The sequence below is a fragment of the Lissotriton vulgaris genome, unplaced genomic scaffold (genome assembly GCF_964263255.1).
Source record: "Lissotriton vulgaris unplaced genomic scaffold, aLisVul1.2 SCAFFOLD_451, whole genome shotgun sequence".
Classification (NCBI taxonomy): Eukaryota; Metazoa; Chordata; class Amphibia; order Caudata; family Salamandridae; genus Lissotriton; species Lissotriton vulgaris.
The window spans coordinates 1,236,583-1,249,959 of record NW_028248472.1 but is presented as its reverse complement, the minus strand read 5'-3'; the positions used below and the strand labels follow the sequence as shown (position 1 = coordinate 1,249,959).

The following is a 13,377-nucleotide window of genomic DNA, read 5'->3' as shown; positions in this document are numbered from 1 at the left end:
CCAGTCCGGTGGTTTTGGTACCAAAAGCTGCCCCACCGGGCACCACACCTGAATTAAGATTCTGTGTGGATTACCGAGGACTAAATTCTGTAACAAAGACTGATGCCCATCCGATCCCCAGGGCGGATGAACTCATTGACCGGCTGGGAGCTGCCCAATATTTAAGTAACTTTGACCTTACTTCAGGGTACTGGCAGATCTCTCTTACTGATGGAACAAAGGAAAGGTCAGCCTTCTCCACGCCTCAGGGTCACTACCAGTTCTGTGTGATGCCCTTTGGGCTCAAGAACGCCCCTGCCACTTTTCAGCGGCTGGTGAACAAGGTCCTTTCTGGTATGGAAGCTTTTTCTGCTGCTTATCTGGACGACATTGCTGTCTTCAGTAGCAGCTGGGAGGACCATTTGCAACACTTGCAAGCTGTTCTTCAGGCCCTGCAACAGGCTGGCTTGACAATCAAGGCCAGCAAGTGTCAGATCGGGCAGGGGTCGGTGGTGTACCTAGGCCACTTGGTGGGCAGAGGGACGGTGCAGCCCCTCCAGGCGAAGATCGAGGCTATCATGGCCTGGGAGCCCCCCAAGACTCAAACTGAGGTTCGAGCCTTCCTGGGCCTCACTGGATACTACCGTCGCGTCGTGAAGGGGTATGGCACCTTAGTGGCCCCCCTCACTGAACTAACTTCTAAGAAACAACCCCGACGGGTAGTCTGGACGGAGGCTTGCCAGCGAGCCTTCGTGACTTTAAAACAAGCATTGCGTACTGCTCCAATACTCAGGGCCCCTGATTTTTCAAGAGAGTTCATTGTCCAAACAGATGCATCAGAACATGGCATTGGGGCAGTGTTATCGCAACTGAATGATGAGGGCTTGCATCAACCTGTGGTCTTCCTATCCAGGAGACTACTCCCCAGGGAACAGAAGTGGAGTACTATAGAGCGGGAAGCCTTTGCGGTGGTTTGGGCTCTGAAGAAGTTGCGTCCATACCCATTTGGCTCGCACTTCCTGGTTCAGACCGACCACCGGCCCCTTCGTTGGCTGATGCAAATGAAGGGGGAGAATCCCAAGTTGTTGAGGTGGTCCATCTCCCTACAGGGAATGGACTTCCGGGTGGAACATCGGCCTGGAGAGAACCACGCCAACGCAGACGGTCTCTCTAGGTATTTCCGCCTTAGTGATGAGAACTCCCAAGGGATTGGGTAGTTCTCCCCACTTTCAGCTGGGGGGGACGCGTGTGAGACCTGTCTACTTCTGAGGGTCCTCTAACAACTATGATTTATTTTGTCCCTTTGGCCCCTGAGTGTTATTATTCTTTTTTTTTTATGTCCACCCAGATTTTTGGTTGTCAGCATTGATTGTGGGGCTAGGTGTTCCTTGAGTAGGACGTTGTGCCTTACCCTTGAGGCCTAGTCATCCACATGAAAATTTAGTGAGATCCCAGAAACCTAAAATGGAGTCCACCAACTGACATAACGGTCATCACAACCAAGCTGACCCATTGAGTTGCCTGAGGAAGGTTCTGGAACCAACTGGCAAGTTCCAACGGACTAGGGTCAGCCTATAAAAAGCCAGTACTCAGGTGGCCATTTTGTGTAAGCCTGTGACCAGAGAGGTAGCAGTGACCAGTGTGGAGAGATGCGAATTACAGAGGAGAGCTTTGCACCAGTAGGGGCGCAGTTGTCCTGTGACCGACTGTGTCCTACTTGGATGTGACCCCCTTGGATCCGACCAAACCCCACTGAGACTGAGTATCATCTTCGCACCTGGACTTTCACCTCAAAAGGCACCGGAAATCCCCTTGGTGTACTTTGATCTTAGCGGGGGTTCATACACCCCTGGGTCGCTCCTGTCAACGTTCAACTTAATTACCCCTTTTGAAACGGCATTAACGTGAAGAAGGAAGAGGAGCTGAAATTACAACCGCTGTGTCTGACTTCACAACAGGCGAGGCACACTTACCGTGCAAAAGGAAGAGTAGCCTGTGGCAGCGGTCGAGGAAGAGATCATCCGTCCCACTCGGAATCACCTGAAGCGGCATTGGTGTATCTGAGGGCCTGCACTTCCGAGGTTCTGTATTGGTGGAAGACGGACCAACGCCAGCGAAGGCGGGGCCGAGGAAGAGCTTCTGAAGGAGAGCCGAGCGTCATCGGTGAAGGCGGTCCTACGCAGAGGAAGGTACAGCGCTCGCACTGGTGAGGAGATCGGGAGGAGTTGTGACGCGCTCTGTCAACACCACCGGTGGACGTCCCGCCCTTGACCCGGTCGCTGTGGAGAAGTGTCGCATGCCGACCCCCTGACCCCTGAGGTGAGGCGGTTCCCGAGACTGTTTCGTCCAAGCCGACGAACTCCGGCAGTGTCAAAAGTAAGCTGGGGCATTGCTGGGGAGAAGGGTGGAATCGGTTCTTGGAGGAGCGGTGCATGAAAGGGTGACGGGCGATTCCCGTATGAACTAGAAGCCGGCCAGAGTATTTCCCTGAACTTGACTTTCACAATACGAGTAAGCCAGTAAAGGACCAAGTCTTATAAACACGAGGAGAGTGAGAGGATAGAGTGGAACTCGTGGGGGGCTGTGGGTTAGAAAACAAGGAGTTGTGGGGAGATAGGCACAATCTCTATCATAGGGGAGAGTGTAGATACCGTCCTACAATCTGAGGTGACAGTGTAAGCAGAACCTACTAAGCTGCCTGTACGTCAGCAGGGGTGATGTTACTGGGGCCAAAGTGAAATGTGATGTTAATTTGCTTATTCTTTCCTAGTGAAACAGCCGTGCCAACCCTTGTGAAGTATTGTGGTCAGTGAATGTTTAAAGTGATCTGAACCTGAAGCAGCGGGGGTGAAGTATACTCTGGTTCCTTCTTAGGAATCGTCTAACTCAATAATCTTTCTGTAAGCAACTGAATTGTATTGATTTCTCTAAGAAGAAAAAGGAGGGTCATGTAAACTGATACTGAAACGTGTAATGTAATGAAATGTAAGAAGTGATAAGAACTGCATTCATTTGAAAAGTGATGTACTAATGTAATAAGAGAGCTATCAAACCAAAGAGAACAGAGTCTATTTTTATAAAGTACGAACCTTATTTTCCTAACAAGGTGTAGTGTCATTTTTGGAATGGATGGGCGCTGAGTTCCTGAGGGGTTTTACGCAAGCTTACACATTTAGCCTTTGGAATTAGCCTTCCCCTCTGTGCCATACTACCCACGTGTTGGCTAGGAAATCCCTAGGTCTAACAATCTTAGATTACAAGAATAGAGCTGTAGTATGTCAACGCGTTTCGACACTTGTACTGTGCCTTTATCAGGACAGAGCTTTCAGCTGAATTCTAGAAAAATTAATAAACAGTTTTAAGATTCTAGACTTTAATACAGTATGTCATATAACATTCATTGTGGTGCATTATACATTCTTTTCGTACAAGTTAGCCAGACTTGTGGTTGCAAAAACTGATATGTTGCTAAAGGGAGACAGATTCTTGACATTGGTCCAAGATTTTACGCATTAACATTCTATACAGAAGTATTTACATACATTTATGGCTGTATCTGCAGTATTTTTAAAAGATCCTGCATATAGCAAAAATATACATACATAAACAAGCAGAATATGGGGTTTGGTTAGAGTAGAAAAGAGATGGTAAAGACAAGATGTGTAGCTATTTTGTACGGTACCTGGTGTAACTATTTGGGTTCCTAATTCATCAATTTACTTATATTTCATAACTGGGAATATTTATGAGTGTGTAATACCCATATGCTTGATTTAGTTATATCATTACGCCGTCTTAGTAGCTGGTACACCAAATTTCATTTCTTATCTGGTTCATAGACGTCGCTTACCTTAAGTTGAAAAATGGGATTAATTCTTTATTATTCCAGGGTTGATTGATAAAAAATAACCTTGTTGCGCGAAAATGATAATAGAGGCAAGTATTGGGCATAAAAAATAACCTTGTTGCGCGAAAATGATAATAGAGGCAAGTATTGGGCATTTAATGACAAGCAATTATTTAAGGTTACATGTTAAATTTCCTTCAATCGCAGCTAATACTTGATGTATTCGGAAAGTTTGCAACACATTTGTTATAGTCTTTTTTGCCCTATTGTCGTTTTGCTCCATTAATGTTTTTGCCCTAGATTGAATTTTGACCTGGATTAGTATATTCCTAAAGTCTTTCTGTTTTGGACATGGTTTCTATGTTAGGCATACTTTACACATTTCTGTTCAAATTTACCTGCAATGTTTGGGTTGTGCTCCGTTGGGTCGCGCTAGTTGGGAGGCATAGAATGACTTGTTTACGTAGAAGGTTCACGATGAGTCCTGTTATTAATAAGAGTAAATGACGTTCAGTTTTCCTAGAGTTACGGGCGATGTTATAACTTCATGCCTATGCGATTATTACTTACATATTTTCATGTGCCTAGCTGTCTTAGCGTGTCAATTCAGATATTTGGGGTGGGGCACCTTAGTCCTACGGGCTGATAGCGGTATATGAATCTATTAAGGAGCAAACAAAATTATCGCGAGTACAAGCTTTAGTGCTTGATTGCATTAGTATCTCAATTTGCATAGTCTTGCGGTATAGTACCTCCATAGTAAGATTACACTGCCCGCATCCCACTAAAGAGCCTGATGTACCTATTAAGCGATTTTCAAAGTTAAAAACAGGTTTCCGGGGTTCTACACAGGAGACAAATGGGTAAGTTTAAATAAATATGTTGTCACAAAATAACGTGCCTTACAGTATTCATCATAAGTTGTGGTATTCTTTTACAAGAACGGCTACCTGATCATGCCGCAGACTTGGTTCCTTGCTGTTAGAAGTCGCTATTTGATGGCGATTCAAAGGAGAGCCGGGCGTTGCTACCTGCTGGTCGTCCCTGTTTTTTTAAATTGGCAGATAATCATAAATATATTGTAAATTAGCGTCCTTAGGAGCCATGAATCGTTACATACGCCCGAAAAGGATTAGCATTTACCTGATAGTATTGCCGTGTCTAGGCGGGTGTAAAGCCTGCCCGATGCCGCGTTTTATAAGAACGGGCTTAGTTTGCTGATGGTGCTGTAGGGTAAAGGCGAAGTTATATCTAGGGGTAGGAAAAGAAAATATCAGAAGCGCGTAGGTAGTTCATGGTTTAAAGCACTTTTGCAGTTTTTAATCTTAATGCGGCTATCGCTTTTTCTTCTCTTTCGCGCTTACCGTCTCAAACTCCTGAGAGCTGGCGTTTCCTGGCGGGTAGCTTGTTTGAATCAGAAAAGAGTTTGTAAGCTCGTATCTGATTCGTTTTTATATCCGCTCACCTCAGTGCAATACCAATGAGGTGACACCCTCTTTTAAAGGGGAATGCCTATGTGGATGTTACATTGCATTCGTGGACATATATTTATATTACTTGTTAGTATATATGAGAAAGCGATGCGACAGGTGTATATCAGCACATGGGTGATTTGGGTTAGCAAGGTGTAAGATGAAAGGTGAAATCTGTCATGCAGATTCGTGCTTGACAAATTGCAAGTCACACGCATTTGGCGTCTAAATTGTCATGGCTATTGGTTCCTGACCTTTAGTTCTTTTTATATTAAGATATTTGGTGTTATTATATACCTTTCTATAAAAGTGATGGCTGTATAGTTTGGGATTATAGAACTGGTTGGCTGATTATTTTTATTCCTAATTCACGTCGTATGTATGTAATAGTTCATATACATATATAGAGGTGAATACTGGGTCTGAGGCAATTATTTAAGAATTATTGCGTTGTGTTGTGTCTCAGGTAGTTCTGTAAACGATATTTATGCTATAGTATTGCGTTTTCTCAAGGCAGTTCCTGGTTAAGTTCATGGGGAAACGTTCCAAGAGTAAAAATCCAGTATACTTCCCTTTTCCTTCTCACCTTATCACCTTGAGGAGTGGGCTGGGGGTTTTGAAGAAGCGATGAGGAGATCTTGTCGATGGTGATTTTGTTCCAGTTTCTTTGCAGAGTGGGTTGAGGGTGGTTGTTGGGGGTGGGCTTGTTGTAGGTGAAGTGGACGCAGCTGTGGTCAGTCCAAAGGAGAGCTGTGGTGTGGCTGAAGGAGACATGTTTGCTGGAGGTGAAGATAGGGTCGAGTGTGTGACCTGTGATGTGGGTGGAGGTGGTGACAAGTTGTTTAAGTCCGAGGTTGGCGAGGTTGTCCAAAAGGGTGGTGGTGTTGCGGTTGTTCTTTTCAAGGTGAAAGTTGAGGTCTCCCAAAAGGATGTAATCCTTGGAGGGGAGCGCGTGTGGAGTGATGAAGTCCGCGATGTCTTCACTAAACTGTGCGCGGGGTCCTAGTGGCCTGTAAAGGAGGGTGCCTCGGAGTGTGGTTTTGGGGTCGATGTGGATCTGGAAGTGAAGGTGTTCAGAGTTGGCGAGATTGACGTCTGAGCTGGTTGAAATGCGGATGGATTTCTTATGGACGATAGCGATACCTCCTCCTATGTGGTCGATCCGGTCCTTGCGTATGATCTTATAGTCTTCCGGGATGGCAATGGTGATGTCTGGGGCTGATGTGGCGTTCATCCATGTTTCTGTTAGGAAGGCGATGTCCGGAGAGATGGTGTCTAGTAGATTCCAGAGGACAATGGCGTGCCTGTGGACTGATCGGGTGTTGAGCAGGATGCATTGTAGGTGGTTGGGGTCCGATATCTGGTGTGTGATCGTAGGTAAGGAGTTGTTCTTGGTGCCGTCGAACTTGCAGGAGTTGCAGGAAAAGGGTCCATGGGTGTGTCCAGGGGAGGCTTGAACGCAGTTGGGGGAACGGCCGGAGTTGAGGGCTAGGAGGGTGGTGGCATCATAAGTAATGCGGGAGGGGTGGACATTACGAGGACCAGGGGGTCTGGCGCTGGGCGCGGTCCAGGCGCGGACGGGCGTAGACGGGCTTACCTTCGGCGCACCTTCGGCGTGGACGTAGCGCGTGGACGCTGCGAGTTGGTGCATCTGACATAAATGGAGAGTGGAGGGGGCGGAGCGTGGGAGGGTCAGCAGGGAGGCGGGGGCGAGGGAGGGCTCGGGTCAACCTGGGAAATGGCCGACCAACAACAACAACAAGGAGCAATGGAGCGCTATGAGGGTCAAAAGATGCGAGTTCGTGCGCGGAGACAGTGGAGATCGTGACACACTTTAAATAAGTACACAGCCAATGTAATGCAGACAATGCGCAGCTACAATTATTACAGGTACTGCACGGTGAAAGCGATATCAGTTACCAATCAGCAAAGCGCTATGCAATTAAATAAACAACAGTGCGCGCTAGCAAGTACAAACACAGTGCCCAGTCAGCAAGCAAATGTAGGCGCTACAATACCACAGGTGAGGGAGGAAGCGGGGGAGCGACCACTCGCGTTGGAGGCAAGATGTGCCTGTCGCCCCGGAACTGCCCCACAGAAGGGAAAAAGATACAAGAAGTGGAGGAGGAGAGAAACAGACACACCCCCGGACACCCGGTACCCCCCGCCGGCAGTGACCCCCCAAGACACCTTCATCATCAATCAAAGCAAACAGTCGACATGATCACGGGGGGGACAGTCACCAATAAACCCCCCCCCCCACCTCACCCCTGGCCCGGTGAGATACTCGGTGCTGTACCGGCAAAAGTGAACTAAGCAATCACAGAAATGTAAAAGTCAACCCTGCAAGCTTCACGAGGAGATCTATCGCCAAAGTCAGAACAAATGCAATCAAAGGGAGCGTCTCAGGTGGTCCGAAGCAGTGGCAAGGAGCGAGATCAACTCAAAGTCAAAGGCAGCCCTGACCAGTGCGAAGCCATACCGGAGCACATTTCGACCAAGCCACATCCATCCAGAGGCAGACAAAGCGTCGATTTTTGTGAATTTTTGGTACTCTGTATATGCAGGACACTTTCTTCTCTGATTCATTCAGAAATGCATGTTCTTTTTCATTTATAATGCCTGCATCACGGGCTTTGGTGGTTATTTGGTTTATTGTCTTTATTATTCGTTCTGTAGGGTTCAGTCTAATCTTTTTATAAAAGGTGGAGTCATTCAGCATTTGAATCATGTTAGTTTCATAGCTCAAAGAGTCCATCACGACTATGCCACCCCTTTTGTCACTACTTTTAACAATGACCGATTTATTATTTTTTAGTTTAGTCAGGGAGTCATGTTCTTCTTTGGTAATATTGTACCTAGGTTTGGGGACAAATCTTAGTGCCTGTTCCAATCGTTTTAGGACTACCTTTTCAAAGATTGCTGTCTCTGGACCTATTTGGTCTAGTGTAGAAGTAAAAGTGGAAGGAAGGGACACTATGTTATAGATTCTATTTTCTGATTCTAAGAGTTCACTGTCAGAGAAGAATTATTTTAATCTAATCTTTCGGAAGAAAGAGTGGATGTCCTGGTATAATTCGAACAGATTAACTTTGTCGTGGGGGACAAATGATAGTCCTTTTGTCAAAAGAGACAGGTCGGTGGGCCCAAGAATATGTGAGGACAGATTAAATATCGGTATTACATCACGTTCCTCCAATATTGCTTGCTGCGGGTTTCCAGATATTGTTGAGATTCCTGTGTATATTGGTGGTTCTGATAGTGTCACCTTGTTTGGTTCTGGAACCTGACCCTTTGATGTCCTTGTCTCCCCCCACGTTGGCCTAAAAAAAGCTGGCGATTGTTTCTTTGGCCATTTCGAGGGTCAAATGGTCCCTCATCTTGGTATCCCTTACTTCCTTCTCCATCATACTCAGGGTCTGAGGAGTCAGAGAAGGTGTTAATTTTCTGATGAAAGTTGTAGTTGGGTGCTCCAGGTTGGAAGTCTGTTTTAAAGAACCCATCTACAATATAGGGATACGTCTGTTCCAAAGTATAAAATCTTTTATCTTTTTACAAATTTTTCTTCTTTCCTTTTTTTTAAGTAATCTGTGAAGGATAGAATATCTTTATTTACTAATTGCAATTGTTTATCTGCCTCTTCTAAGGTGGTGGCTTTTTTGATTTTGTCCTCCAGTTCCTCTATTTCTTTTTGTATATCTGCTGCTAGTTCCTTTGATGTAGATATTATTAGGATCATAAGATCTCGGGAGCAGCGACTAGCAATCATGCTCCATTTAATGAGGAAGGTTTTGATGTCTACAAAGAGGCCTGGGATATTAAGGACCCTAAGTCCTAATGGAATTATGCCAGCCTTGAGGTAATTAAGCATGAATTCCCCATGCGCTTCTATTCTGATTAATTTCTTTTGTAGGTTTAACAGTTTATTGGTGTCGCTATTATTGTGGGGATTAGTTGTAGAGCCATTACCAAAAGTTGCACTGGTGCCTTTCAGTGTAGCGAAGTCCTCATCTGAAAAACCAAATGTTTGGACCTGAGCCATGTGGTTTTTTTCTTTAGTGTTACACCAGTACCTGAGGATATATAGAGAAGAGAGGATGATGGACAGAATTATATTGTCATAAAGCAGAGAAAAGCTTGTTAGTTGGAAGGACTCGGATAATCTTTTAGCAACAGGAAAGATACTAACAAGCTACGTCCCACACGGGTGCACCGTGGGTAAATTGAGAAATATAACAAGGACCCCCTGGTTAGGATACAATTCCTGGGTCAGGGAAATTAATTTAATGCAAAGGTAACAACACACCATCAACTGAGCCATCTTCAGGGTTCTGAGACAGCAGGTCTGGGAGAGGGTCACTCTCTTCCTCCTGCCCCTCATCTGTAGCCATGAGCAAGCCCATGTCTGCCCTGTCGACATATGCCTTTAGTCTCTTGACATGGAGCACCCTGTGGGGGCTCCTGGGAGTGCCTAGGTCCACCAAGTAGGTAACCTCTGCCTTCTTTCCAACAATTGTGTGAGGTCCAGACCATTTGTCTTGGAGTGCTGCTGGGGCCACTGGCTCCAACACCCACACCTTCTGTCCTGGCTGATACTCAATCAAGACAGCCTTTTGGGCATGCCAGGCTTTTTGGAGTTCCTGGCTAGCCTCAAGGTTTTTAGTGGCCTTCTTCATGTACTCAGCCATCCTGGAGCGGAGACCAAGTACATAGTCCACTATATCTTGTTTAGGTTGTTTGAGAGGTAACTCCGATCCTTCCTTCACCAGACATAGGGGTCCCCTTACAGGATGCCCAAACAGAAGCTCAAAAGGGCTGTAGCCAACCCCCTTTTGTGGAACCTCTCTGTAAGCAAACAGAAGGCAGGGTAGAAGGATATCCCATCTTCGCCTAAGCTTTTCAGGTAACCCTTTGATCATACCCTTCATGGTCTCGTTGAATCTCTCAACAAGTCCATTACAATGTGGATGGTAGGGAGTGGTGAACTTGTAGCTAACACCACACTCCTTCCACATTGCTGTTAAGTATCCTGACATGAAGTTTGCACCCCTGTCAGATACTACCTCCTTTGGAAAGCCCACTCTTGAGAATACTCCCAGGAGGGCTCTTGTTATGTTATGTTATGTTAATTATATTTTTATAGCGCAGATTCCCCAGCAAAGGGGCGTCCTGGCGCTAGACAGGTACTATAACATAACACACAAAGGGAAAAAGAAGAAAATGGCAACTACTCGGAGGCGGGAAACAAAAAGCGCCTTGAGACCCTCTGGGTATGTAGCGCGCTATATAAATTCTTTGACTTGACTTGACTTGGATAAACAGGGAAGGCACACAAGCGGCATTGTCGGCCGTTACTTTGCACAGTGCCCTCCGTTGGCGAGTACCAGGACTGGTACTCATGCGGAGGACCGTTGGTTCTGATTTAAGTTACTCAGTTGTGCCGACTGAGACAGAGGGGGCGAGAGACTACACAACCAGGGGTATCGTACCTATGATTAACTATAGATCCCTCATTTCGAGACTATCTGCCTTCATTTTGCCATAGGCGATCATAATCAGGGTGTACCTTTCTTCACCATTAAAACATCCCTTTTACCTACGATTGGTGTTATTCTGTATCTGTTCGTCACAGTGTTGCTAAATCGCTCCTGAGGCATACCGGGTGATTACAGTATGATGCCCCCTGGTCAATCTTGGGAAGGGCTGGCTAAACAAGTGGTAGAAAAAATGGGGGTTCCCGCTAGTACGGCAGAAAGTAGTGTGCAATGGATTTGGAGGAGCAGAGGGGATCAATAGTTTTCTAAATGTTGAGCTAGGGGAAATCGTTGCGAACAATTCTAGCTGTATTCACACAATTACAGTCTCGACAAATGTTAGAAATTTGACAGAAGATACAAGGGTGTCTGTTATTTTGGCGAGAAGTAGGGAGCAAAGAAGTGGGGGAGAAGGAGAGGGGGTTAACAGTTTACCAAATGATGAGCAAGCGGAATCTGTTGAGATTAATCCCAGCTATACTCTCTCAAGTACTTGTACCACAAATCTTACATTTTTGGTTTGTAATACTTTTCCAGGAAACTTGGAGTCTGCATACCCCATATCGGAATGGGTAGTCAACCTATGGTCTGAATGCTAATAGGAAAAAGAAGGGGAGGCCATTGGGAGGCTTAACAATTTGGAAATACTTTAGGCCTAAAAATAAAACTGGTTCATATGGACTCCCCTGATATATTAGCTTTAGATCTACATATGCCTGGTGATCTAAAAATTAGGATCTTGAATGTGTATACTTGAGTCGATCGGGGATTCCGATGATGCCAATACTATCAGAATTTTAGACCAGGTATTATCTGAATCCAATGACAGCGTGAGAGCCATGGTAGCAGGGGACCTACACTGTACCTTTGAGTTTTTAACTAGGATTCCTAGAGACCTGACCGAGGATTGGGATACGGTCTGGCAGGTCCCCGAGGTCGAACTTTCCCCAGTCAGATGGTCTAAGAGAGTAGACAGGTGTTGGCTCTCTTGTTACAGCAAGACCTGAGAGTCACCAACGGGAGAACAAAGTCAGACCCAAAAGGGGAGGTAACATATAATAGACCTGGTTATGCCAGTAGGATTGTCTATTGCCTGGTTGCACTTAGACTCTGGCCCCTAGAACAGGACATAGTAGTGGTCAACCACCTGGACAGCGATCACAATGCCTTGACCTTGTCCCTAATGAATCCGGGTAGCAACAATTCTGAAATAGGTAGTTGGGGTAACAAGGACCTAGGAGTACTTTCTATGACTAATAACACAAAAAGTATTAGATTGAACTGGGTGGAGACCCATACCGAGTTGGAGGCACCCCCAGATGAAAGAGGAAAAACCCAGGATGAAGCTGTGGAGGCCCTTGTGTTCTCTATGGAAGAAACCCGGGTGGCAATTGGCTCTAGTATTGCAGCTAAAGCCCCAGGACCTGATTGCATCCCTAATGATTTGTACAGAGAGGACTTAACAGTCTGGGTCTCCTATATTAATATGATCACAAATGCCATTTTAGCAGATCTGGGTATTCCCACGTCATGGAATATGGTGGAGATTATTCCATTTTTTAAGAAGGGCAACAGAGCTAATATAGCCAACTATTGGCCTATAACGTTAATTGATTCATTGCAAAAAATCTTTTGTACACAGGTTTGCGACAAGTCCAGGATTGGATCTCAGAGCACCATATTCTGAGCGATATCCAAGCAGACCTTCGTGCGAACATTAGCACATTGGAGCAGATTTTATGTTTTTATGTATTTATTGGAGGGAGGTTAGCATTCGAGGTGGCAAACTATATGTAGCCTTTGTGGACTTACGTACAGCATTTGATTTGGTCCTGCGCGCAAAGCTGTGGAGAGTGTTGACCGAGATGGGGTTGCCACGTAAACTATTAGAAATCCGATTGCACTCCTCAAACACAAGTTAGGTCGGGGGACGATAACCATGTCACTGAGCAATTCCCTGGGTGAGAGTATTCTGCTTAAATCAGAAACTCTGTCCATCACCACCCCTTGTTGTTAAATATTTTGTCCACCATAAGCGTGGAAGGGTATACTCAGATGTGAGTCCCTTGCTCATTGCACCATCAGGATTCAAGCAAGCCGGGCCGACGACGGCTGAAATGCCAGAAACCGGTCCCCGGAAGCTTGTTTCCTTCCCAGTGTAAGAATTGGCTTGGTAGTTTGGTTTGCCCTGTTCCCATCATGCACTGGGACAGGAACATACTAATTTGCATATAGCCAGGTTCTGAGCTGGGATGGTGCAGTGAGCTAAAAAACGGTGTTGGATCTAGCCCTGATCTCTTGACTGGGTGAGAGTATTCTGCTTAAATCAGAAACTCTGTCCATCACCACCCCTTGTTGTTAAATACTGAGCAATTCCCTGTCACCTGTGGAGTGAGACAAGGCTGCGTTTTAGCACCCACACTTCTCTCCCTCTTTATTAATGGTGTCATTGTTTACTTGGATATGGATGGATGTGGTGCTCCAAAGGTGGGGGAGTGAAGAGTTTCAGCTTTACTCTTCTGGCATGACACCCTTTTATTTTCCA

At 45.8% G+C, this 13,377-nt stretch overlaps 1 protein-coding gene across 4 annotated transcripts in view; it reads right to left on the bottom strand.

Annotated features, from left to right (window-relative positions):
- LOC147664116 (uncharacterized) overlaps window positions 1-13,377 on the bottom strand; it is a 55,299-nt gene that overhangs the window by 24,740 nt on the left and 17,182 nt on the right. Inside the window, exons 4-8 of one of the 4 annotated variants that reach the window (XR_015305182.1) lie at window positions 4,970-5,077; window positions 4,777-4,870; window positions 4,579-4,670; window positions 4,397-4,487; window positions 4,225-4,310 (exon numbers count right to left, since the gene is read on the bottom strand). The exons of 1 other annotated variant lie outside the window; for it this stretch is intronic. The gene's annotated coding sequence lies outside the window, so the exon portion shown is untranslated. The remainder of the gene's footprint in view (window positions 1-4,224; window positions 4,311-4,396; window positions 4,488-4,578; window positions 4,671-4,776; window positions 4,871-4,969; window positions 5,078-13,377) is intronic. 2 more of the 4 variants (XR_015305183.1, XR_015305184.1) reach the window with 2 other exon arrangements.